At 37.5% G+C, this 10,731-nt stretch overlaps 1 long non-coding RNA gene across 1 annotated transcript in view; it reads right to left on the reverse strand.

Moving 5' to 3' along the window:
- LOC107183292 overlaps positions 1-10,331 on the reverse strand; it is a 14,631-nt gene extending 4,300 nt beyond the window's left edge. Inside the window, exons 1-2 of the long non-coding RNA XR_001514074.1 lie at positions 10,246-10,331; positions 543-548 (exon numbers count right to left, since the gene is read on the reverse strand). This is a non-coding gene — a long non-coding RNA (uncharacterized LOC107183292). The remainder of the gene's footprint in view (positions 1-542; positions 549-10,245) is intronic.
- Between the last annotated feature and the right edge of the window lie 400 nt (positions 10,332-10,731).

Below are 10,731 nucleotides of genomic sequence, written 5' to 3' on the forward strand. Positions count from 1 at the left end.
TTTCACCAATGAAAAATTATTTCTAATGTTATTTATTAACAAATCCTCTGGATATAGATTTATATAACAGTATTTATAATGCTTAAACCTCTCTGGAATGTGTATTCTTAATTAGGTGTTTCAAATGCTAACTAACCATCTCTAAGGTTTAAAGTTCACTTTACACATTTACACATTAACATTACACAATTTATACCATAGAAACATACATGGACACACATGGTCCAAACCTGCCTTTTTGGGTTCATGCTGCTCCTAGAGAGTCACCATTCTCTCCCAATGTTCCAGAGGCAGGCTTTGTCCTCTATGGTCAAGGTCTGACTTGGTCTGAGGATGCTGGGTGGGTGAGTTTAATTTTGGGGTTCATCATTGGGAAGCCCGCTTGGTGGACGATATAAACCACATTCCCAGTATCATCTGTATCAGGGATAAAGGTAATGGTCTCTAACTGCCAGTTTCTTTGTCTTATTTTATAAGTAATACAGATCTCAAGCAGGGAGTTATCTATTGGGCCCTTTCAAACACCCCAACTCTAAATTGACATGCTCCTGGCCCCTCTTTGAAGCCTTCCATGAACATTCCTGGCAGACTTCTGAACTCTTGCCTGTTGACCTTATCCCCACTTCCACCCAACTTGAAAGCAAGCCCTGCCTCTACATCTCTGTATCTCCAGCATTTAATACACAATATGGTACATGGAAGGTGCTCAGTAAGTGTTTAATGAATGAGTCATTGTTAGCAGGATATGCTCTTTGAGGGGCTTTTTAAGTGTTGGTCAATGACTGTGACCTTATTAACAACCTGCTTGAAATAACTGAGATAACCAACTTCAGATGGGTCAGGCAAACACAAAGGATTTCCTAGAAACAATGTTTCTCACAACTTTAAGTTTTGCTGATTTAATATGTGTTGCTATATTTGTCTTTTCCATTATTTATTGAGTAGCAACTATGCTCTGGTCATTTCATGCACATACACATGGTTATTTCATTTAATGTTGTTTTATCCAGAGGCTAATCTAATAAAATTAGTAATTACTTGTGTTTTGGGGCTCATCTTATGGCCCAGCAGGCATACTAATAAAAAATATAGAAGGAAAAATATTCCATGATTCCATGGTAGGTACTGAATAATATTTGCTGGATAAATCAATGATTATAAATTATGGCAATCAAGTCTCATTTTTAAATATTATCATATGTTAGAGCAGCCTCTAAAACCATTGGCTCACATTTTTGTCCTACCTGTGAATTTCATTTATTTCTGTCATTCATTGTTTGAAGCCAGATCATAAGATAGCCATTTTTAAGATATTAAGTTTGAGATACCAGAAGTTCCAAAGTTTATGTTTCAATTCCAAAATAATCAACACCTTGAATAAAGGTGACCTTGAATAAAGGTGACCTTGAATAAAGCTTTCCACTTCTCTGCACCTTGGTCTTATTTTTTCATCTGTAAAATGTAAAATGGCATGTGAACTCAACCATTTATTCAACTATACCCAGGCCTCACCTAGGATGAGACAAGTGAGGCTCCCATGTCAAGAGCAAAATGCAAGGTGGGGGGGGGGGGGGGGGGGCCCCAAAAAACCTCAATAATTAAGGAAAATAATATTTTAGTGCAATATTTTTAAAAAATCAAAATTAATGCAAACAATCCATAATGACCAAGATATTAACATTTTAAAGATAGGATCACACTTGTGTATTTTTCCTTTTGCCTCAGGCTCCAATATGGATCCTGATTTTTTTTAAAAAATGCATTAAAATATTATTCATCTTCATTGCTGAGGGTTTTTTTTTTTCCGTCTTAAATTTTACATTTATGGGTGAGAGCCTCACTCTCCTAACCTGAGTCCTTGTTCTGTTGCATACATTTAATGAATGTCTGCCATTTAAGACATAATAGTCATTGCTTTCAGGTAGCTCATAGCTTCATTTGGGAAAAAAAGGAGAGGAAGCATCATTAATGAAGGCAGTGTGAAAGTGCGGAGACAGAGCTAGGTAATGAAAGCAATGATATCAGATGAGACTAAGTACATAAAAATCGAAGCATTTCACCTCAAGGTGATATAATCTAGTGGCTATGAGTGCAGGCTGCAGCCAGATGCCCTGAGTACAAGCTTTGTCCCTGAAGGGGTTCAGAACAGGCCTCCCCCAAGATGGGCCACTTTGGCATGTAGGTTATTTTGAGCTAAAGGCAATCAAGACTGTGCAGGTTCAAGAGGAACTTTTACCTCTCCCTTAAAAAATTTAAATTGGGGACCTTGCCCACAATAAGGGTTATCCCCAGAAATAACTTTCGTGACCAATTTTTAGGGCAAGAAAAAACTTCTAATTACTGAATATCTGTTCTTCTTATAGTCCTGCAAATGACCCTTCTCTCCTTTGAAGCCCCAGTTGCCTCACCTTATTCCCTGGCCCAGGATGTCATATATACATCATTTTACCTTTCTGTCTCTAACCTCTCATATATGTGGGGGTCCCTGAGTCTTTCCTATATGTGAGGTTCCCATATATACACATGTAATTAAATTTAGTTATTTTCTCTTATTAATCTGTCTCATGTAGATTTAATTATTAGACCAGCCAAAAGAACCTAGAAGGGTAGAGGAAAATTTCTTCCTCCATCACACATCTTCCAGTTATTACTGGCTATGCAATCTTGGGCAAGTTTGCATAATTCTCTGCACATCTGTTTCCTCATTTATAAAAATGAGAATACTATTTATAGTTACTCCATAGGGTTATGCGGATGAAATGAGCTAAAACATATCAAGTCCTGAGAATAGAGACTGGGACATAATAAAAACTAAAAACTGTTAGCTGTAACTAAAAAACACTCATTTTCAAGCAAGAAGATCAATCAGATAAAATTAAAGCAAGCTCTCTTTTAGGCAAGCTGGTAGGAGATGTGATTTTTATCTTTCTCTGACTTGTCACTCTCTGTCCCAAACCACTTTCCCTTAGTTCCAGTTGAGCAGGAAAAGCTGTTTCATCCTTGGCAGTTCTTCCAAATTCAGTAGACTGTGACTGGATCATTTAGAAAGTTAATGGACAATTCTTGGCTCATGTACAAATGTAGAAATCCTCATGTCTTTCCTGAGCCTTTGATATAAAGAACGACAAGTGGACACTGTAATGTTCCCCTTTAGAATGTACAATGAGTCTTTTATTCACATTGTTTCAGAGGGTGACTGATATGTACCCTTTGAAGTGGGTAGAAGTAACCTTCCAGTACTTTACAAAATCCTGTGAACAGAAGCACAGGGCAAAACTGGGAAAAGCTCTTTTACTTTTCATTGGACTGAAGAAGTATAAAGAGATAATTTGCTCTTTCAGCTTAAGACTCCACCATCTTAGTTTGGGTCAACTGGATGTTCTGAGAGGGTCTCTGCTCCCCTAATTTATTCCTACAAATCTGTCTGCTCTGATGTAAAACAGTTCCACCATTTAAAAAGTACTCCTCTGTTTTCCAAATTGTTTTGAAATTTAAATATGGACTGAGTGACAGATGATATTTATGAATTGTTAATTTTGCTTTAACTGTGATAGTAACATTATGGTTATATAAGAAAAAATCTTTTCTTTCCCTTCTCTTCCCTCCCTCCCTCTTACCCTCCTTCCTTTCCTTCCTTCCCTCCTGAGCAATAGTCTGGCTCCATTCCTCTATCAATGATGTTAGGTTGTTTCCCTTCCAGTGCTGGAATGGATTTCAGGTGTGGCTGAGATAAAGCCCCCCTTTAGCCCTTGGAGCTGTCAGTGGGGCCTAAGGCAGAGGGTGGGGCTCTAGGATTGGCTACAATTCCTGCACTGATAGCCTATGGCCATGAATAGTCTCATCTATGTACCCCAGGGTGCTATTCAGATAATCACCACCATTTTTGAGAGCCAGGCGGTGAAAATTGTTCTCATTAAGATGCAAATATTCCCTGAATGGGGTGAACTCAGTAAACTATTGTCATCTCTTGAAATCTCAAGTGTTTAAGCTATCAGCTCTTATAGCCCCGACAGCTTAGTGACATCTCCCTTGGATAATGGATGAGTTTTGGACCTTGCAGAGGCAGGTGGAATAAGACCCTGAGCAAGCCAATAAGCTAGTTGCTGGACTCCAGAATAAGTAGATCTAAGGAAAAGAGGTTAAGAAAGATGCCTAGAAGTTAGAACCTGGTGATGATGGTGGTGGGAGAAATTGTGGGCAGGAATATACCGGGGAACTCCAGAAGGAAAAAGTCACATTCTCTGATTACCCTCAGAACCAAGCCTCCCCTAAGCCAGCGGTTCTCAACCTGTGGGTCGCGACCCCTTTGGGGGTCAACTGACCCTTTCACAGGGGTTGCCTAAGACCATCAGAAAACACAGATATAATTACATATTGTTTTTGTGATTAATCACTATGCTTTAATTATATTCAATTTGTAACAATGAAATTGGGGGTCACCACAACATGAGGAACTGTATTAAAGGGCCGCGGCATTAGGAAGGTTGAGAACACTGCCTAAGCTGTAGCATAACAGTATATGTATATGATGGTTCCACATGGAAAAGTAACTCATTGAAAATCTTCCTAGGGCTTCTGCTATCCACAGATTTCTGTTCACTTGAAATTTAATCAAGTTGTTAAATAACTATGTTAATGAGAATTCTTATTTTGAATAAAAAGCCTTAAGTAAATTTTTATCTCTTTGTCTTAATTTGGGTTTCCTCAAAGTCAGAAATTGAGACACTATGGCGAACCACACAAGCCTTAGACCAATTTCCTTTGGAGAGTTTAACATAAGAAATGAATACGCTTCTAGCCTATGTAAGCCCCAGTTATTTTTTATTTCAGTAATTCACAACCAAACTGGATCCTGACTGATTCAGAATCCTAACAAGAGTGCAAAGATTCTGTGGATAAGTCCAACTTTAAAGCTGCAGCAAACACTTTGAGATGAATCAGAGAAGCTGAGGTCTTTCCAAGCCAAAGGAGCAGGAATTAAGTCAACAAAGGCTTAGGAACTGGAATGAGTCCCAAAGGAGCAAACAGAAGATGGGGAGAAAGCTAGGAGTCCCTTCTATACCTTGCTGTAATTAACCATATTGACCATGGTGCATAAAGGTAGTCTGCCTTAAAAGTAGAGTGGGCAAAAAAGAGAACTTTAGAAGTTAGAATTGTCAAGACTTTGTGACCAATTAAGTAAGCATCAGAAGTGAGGAGTAGAAAGAGCTAAGGAATGATGATCCCAGGTCTTTGGCTTGGGAATCCGGATGGATGGCACTGCCATTTTGAAAGAGGGTGTTCAGAGGAGAGTAAGATTTGGAGAGGTAAGTTTTGGACTCCTTAGGGTTAAGGTGCTCATGGTAGACCCAAGTGGAGGTATTCATTAAGCTGTGGGTCTAGACTCCACAAAAGAGAGCAGAGCTGGAAATATCAATCTGGATCAGTCATTACATAGATGGGCTTTTGTGGCAAAGATGTGTTGAAGTTGATGGGGAGATTTTGTGGGATGAGAAAACAACAAATGGCTGATTACCAATATCTAAGTATAGAGGAAAAGATAAGGACCTTATGATGAAGAAAGTGAAGAAGTGGTCAGAGAGGAAGCCCCCCCCCTCCAAAAAAGTGGGTGGTATGTTCCAGTATCCAAGGGAAGGAAAATTTTATTGAAGAGTCATGAGCAACACAGAAATGTCTATTAAAACAAATTCTATTCGTCAAACTCATATTTCCTCACCAATTATCAGTGATATGTGGCCAGATTTTCAACCACCAGTACCTGTATTTTTTTTATTCTGGACTTTCTCTTGCTTCCAGAGTCTGCTCTGACCTTGGATATGGCAGGCTGCCATATCCTTTCCTGAGGTCACCTCCCAAATAAACTGCTTATACTCAAATTCTTGTCTCAGATTCAGCTTTTAGTGGAACCCAAACTAAGATATCTAGAGAGATAAGACCTGGGAAACATACATTGGATCTACCAATCAGTTCAGATGGTGGCTTGAGTGAGAAAGTTGAAATAGAGAAGGGAGATGGACCACATTTCAGGGAAATAAATTAATAGGGAATATGGAGAAGACACTTAAGAAGCAAAATTACCAACAGAAGAGATATATAGTAGTGACTTCACATTCAGTTGAATAGGATTTAACCCCCCTTTCTAACAGCACTCTGATAGTTTTGGGGACTCACTTTTCTCCCACTCTGTCTTGTCTTGGAGAGAGGTGGTACCTTCCCCAGAGGAAGTTAATGGGCTATCTCCCTCATTTCCATGCAGGCAGGTGACCCAGACTAGGCCATGGGACACCCCCTCCCAGGTCTTTGAAGCCTGAGTGATATAAAAATATGAAGACTGGTTAGAGATTATTTATCACAGCACCCCATTGCTAACCAGGCTTTTCCAAGACAGTTTTTTTGTGTCAAATCTTTGTAACAAATTAACTTTTGCTAAAGATTGCCAGGGGCAGTTTCTACAGCCAAGAATCCTGCTTAATAAAAAGAAGACTATAACTAAAGATTACACAGAGTTAAAGGGATTTGTTTCTACTCAGATATTTTTTTCTTTTGTTATTATTTTATAATCTAAAGCTACATTTATTGCACTTTTAGGGGTTTTCTCTCCCCTCAACTTTATGAGATGTAATTGACATTTAACATTGTGTAAGTTTGTATACATTATGATTTCATACACACACACATTTCACAATCATTCTGTGAAATGATTACCACAATAAGGTTAATGAACACATCCTTCACCTCACATGATTATATTTTTGTGTGTACGTATGGTGAGAACATTAAAGATTTACTCTTAGCAGCTTTCAAGTATATAATAGAGTATTATTAACTGTGGTCATCATTCTGTACATTAGGTCCACAGAATTAATTCATCTTATAATTGTAAGTTTATATGCTGTGACCAATATCTCCCTGTTTCTCCCACTACCCAGACCCTGGCAACTACTATTCTACTCTCTGTTTCTATGAATTCAGCTTTTTTAAAGATTCCACATATAAGTGAGATCATGGTATTTGTTTTTCTCTGCCTGACATTTCATTTAGTGCAATGGCCTCAAGGTCCATCCATGTTGTTACATTTGGCAGTATTTCTTCTTTTTATGGCTGAATAATATATATAGGTATGTATGTTCCACAATTTCTTCATTCATTCATTCATTCATTCACGTTTCAAAAATAAAGAGAACTTCCAGTCTCATCTTTACTTGGTCAGTGATGTGAAAGAGGGTTTGTTTCTTGTGTTAGAATACCATGGCGAGGCATGCTGATAATTGTGCTGGTCCAGATGGTGTAGAAGGAGAAAATGGAGGAGAAACGAAGAAAAGTAAACGTGGAAGAAAAAGAAAGATGCGCTCTAAAAAAGAAGACTCCTCTGACAGTGCGTCCTGCTGATGTTCACACCCGTTGTCCGGGAGCCACTTGGCGGCTACTTTTATATCATTTCTTCCTTATGGAGCATCTAGAGAGGGGAAGCGGTCATGATGCTGAGGCCGACTTCTAGGAGGCTGGTGGCACTGTCAGTATCATGCGGGAGGTGCTGGTCTGTTGGTGCATGTCCTATTCTCTGGAGATTGGACCTGAGGGAGTGAATGTCTGCTGCCAGGCTGGTGGGCTGCCTAGATGGGTCAGTCAGCTGAGTGGCATTCTCACTGTGGGAGCGCACTGACCACCAGGGGGGCAGTTCCTGCATTGAGTGTCTGTCCCCTGGTGGTCAGTGTGCATCATAGCGACCAGTGGTTGTTCGTTAGGTTGCTTAGGCATATATATATAACACTTTCTTTATCCATTCATCTGTTGATAGACCCTTAGGTTGTTTCCATATCTTGCTTTTGTGAACACTGCTACAATTAACATGAGGGTGCAGATATCTCTTTGAGATACATATATCATATCCTTTGGATAGATACCCAGAAGTGGGATTGCTGGTGGTACGGCAGTTCTATTAATTTTTTGAGGAATCCCCATATTGTTTTTGAAGTGGCCATACCAATTTACATTCCTACCAATAGTGCATTAAGGTTCCCATTTCTCCAAGCACTAGCCAAGCACTGTTATTTCTTGACTTTTTTATAATAGCCAGTCTACCAGGTGTAAGGTTTTGATTTGTGGTTTTGATTTGCATTTCTCTGATGGTTAGGGATATGGAACACCTTTTCATGTACCTGAGAGCCATTTGTATGTCTTCTTTGGAAAAATGTCCACTTAGGTCCTCTGCCCATTTTGAAATCAGGTTATTTGGTTTTTATGCTATTGAGTTGTTTAAGTTCCTTATATATTTTGGGTATTAACCTTTTATCTGATATATGGTTTGCAAATATTTTCTCTCATTCCATAGATTGACTTTTCATTTTATTGATTCTTTTGTTGTGCAGAGCTTTTTAGTTTGATGTAGCCCCACTTGTTTATTTTTTATTTTGTTGCTTGTGCTTTTGGTGCCATATCCAAAAAAATCATTGCCAAGACTAATGTCAAGGAGTTTCCCCCTGTGTTTTCTCCTAGTTTTATGGTTTGAGGTCTTACATTTAAGTCTGATCCATTTCAAGTTAATTTTTGTGAGTGGTATAAGATAAGGGTACAATGTCATTTCTTTACATATGAATGTCCAATTTTCCCAGCACCATTTATTAAAGAGACTATTCATATTTTTTCTGATTTTAAAAATAACCTGTGCTCAATGTAGAAAGCTGAGAAAGTACATACAAGTATTCTGAAGCAGAAAAAAACCCAACACCTAATAATCCCATTACTCAAAGGCAACAAATATTAATTTTTTTGGACAATACCATTATGCAACTTAGTAGCCACTTTATAGAATATGGCATACCTTTTCTTTTTTTACTTAACATTACACCATAAATCATTTCTTTAATAACAACTTCTCAAATATAATTTTGATGATCACAAATATTCAGTCTTATACCAAAAGTATCCATATAACATACTTTTCTAAAATTTGCCACTCACATTTAATGTTCTGGCTCTCTCAAAATTCTCTTTATCATAAAGAATATTTTCCTTAATATCTTTGTTCATAAATCTTGGTATGGACATTCTGATTTTGACTGTAGGCTTGATTCCCAGAAGTGGAGTTACTGTCTCAAAAGGAATGAACATTTTCAAAGCTCTGGAGAGCTAGTGCCAGGATCATCTCCAGATAATAAGGTATCAATTGGTGTTTCCAGCAATGCCCTTTTTTTCCCCCACCAGTGCTCTTGATGGGAATTTTAAAATGGTGAATGTGAGAGAAGTTATCTTATTGCTAGCCTAATTTCTTTTATCTAGATTGATTCCATTTTCTTTTTTTAGAATTATCTTTGTATTAATATTTTTCTTAGGGATCAAAATCTGTATATGTTAAAGATATTAACCTGTTACATTTGTTAAAAATATTTCTCTGTTGTTTTCATTTTCGATGAATTGTGTTGCTTTTAGGTATTCAAACATTTTAAATTTTTATATAGTTAAGTCCATAAACCTTTTCCTTATGAAAAGATCTTTGAGGAGTTTTTCATTGTTTTAAACTTGTAAAGTTCTCCTTCTTCCCAGTATTTAATTAATATTCTTTTTGAATAGTGTTTTTGTCTTGAATCCTCTGCTTAGAATATTGCCACTGATACTTTCTTTTGCTCATCTTTGGTTATGTCTTTATTCACCCTTTTAATTTTAACCTTTCAGTGTAATTTTGTTTTATGTTGTCTTTTATAAGCAGCACATAATATTTTGTTTGTTTTTAGCCCAAAGTGAACATCTCTGCTTTTTATTACAGTGTACTAGTAAAACATTTACAATTATCATAAGCACTGATACATTTGCTCCTATTTCTGGTAACTTTTAAAAAATACTAGTATATATTTTTATTGATTTCAGAGAGGAAGGGAGAGGGAGAAAGAGGTAGAAACATCAATGATTAGAGAGAATCATTGATTGGCTGCCTCCTGCATGCTCCACCCCACACTGGGGATCTAACCCACAACCCAGGCATATGCCCTGATTGGGAATTGAACTGGTGACCTCTTGGTTCATGGATTGATCCCTAACCACTGAGCGACACTGGCTGGGGCAGGATTTCAGTTTGACAGATGGTGGTATGTGAATGTACTTAATGCGACTGAACTGTACACTTACATATATTTTACCACATACACATACAAAAATATCTTCATGACACAGGAGTAGATAAAAGTTACTTCAGTTGGACACAAAAGGTACTAACTAACCACACACACACAAAAAACTGATAAATCTTACTTCTTGAAAAATAAGAATTTCTGGTTCATCAAAAGACATCATCTTTAAGACAGGAATCAGGCAAGCCATAGAGTGGGAGAACATATTCACAAGACATATGTCCAACAAATGATTTGTATCCACAATATATAAAGAACTCCTTCAAATTAATAAGCAAAAGACAAAATTATAAAATGTGTCTCCATCACTGCTCAGCAAAATCATATATGCTCACTGCTTAATCATCACTTGTATTTTTTCATTTCATTTTTCCAGCTTCCTGCATTCTTATTGTGTCACTGGATTTTAAGAGCTGGTTTATAACTAAAGATGTTAACCATTTCTCATGCATTGCAAATGAAATACCATGTTTTTTGTTTAAAAAAAATCATGACCTCCTGGTTCATAGATCAATACTCAACCACTGAGCCACACTGGTCAGGCTCTGGTATCTTTTTTATACTCTTTTAGGCTTATTTGCTATTTTCTTGCCCTTGCCATTTGCAC

This window comes from Myotis davidii, unplaced genomic scaffold (genome assembly GCF_000327345.1).
Source record: "Myotis davidii unplaced genomic scaffold, ASM32734v1 scaffold161, whole genome shotgun sequence".
Classification (NCBI taxonomy): Eukaryota; Metazoa; Chordata; class Mammalia; order Chiroptera; family Vespertilionidae; genus Myotis; species Myotis davidii.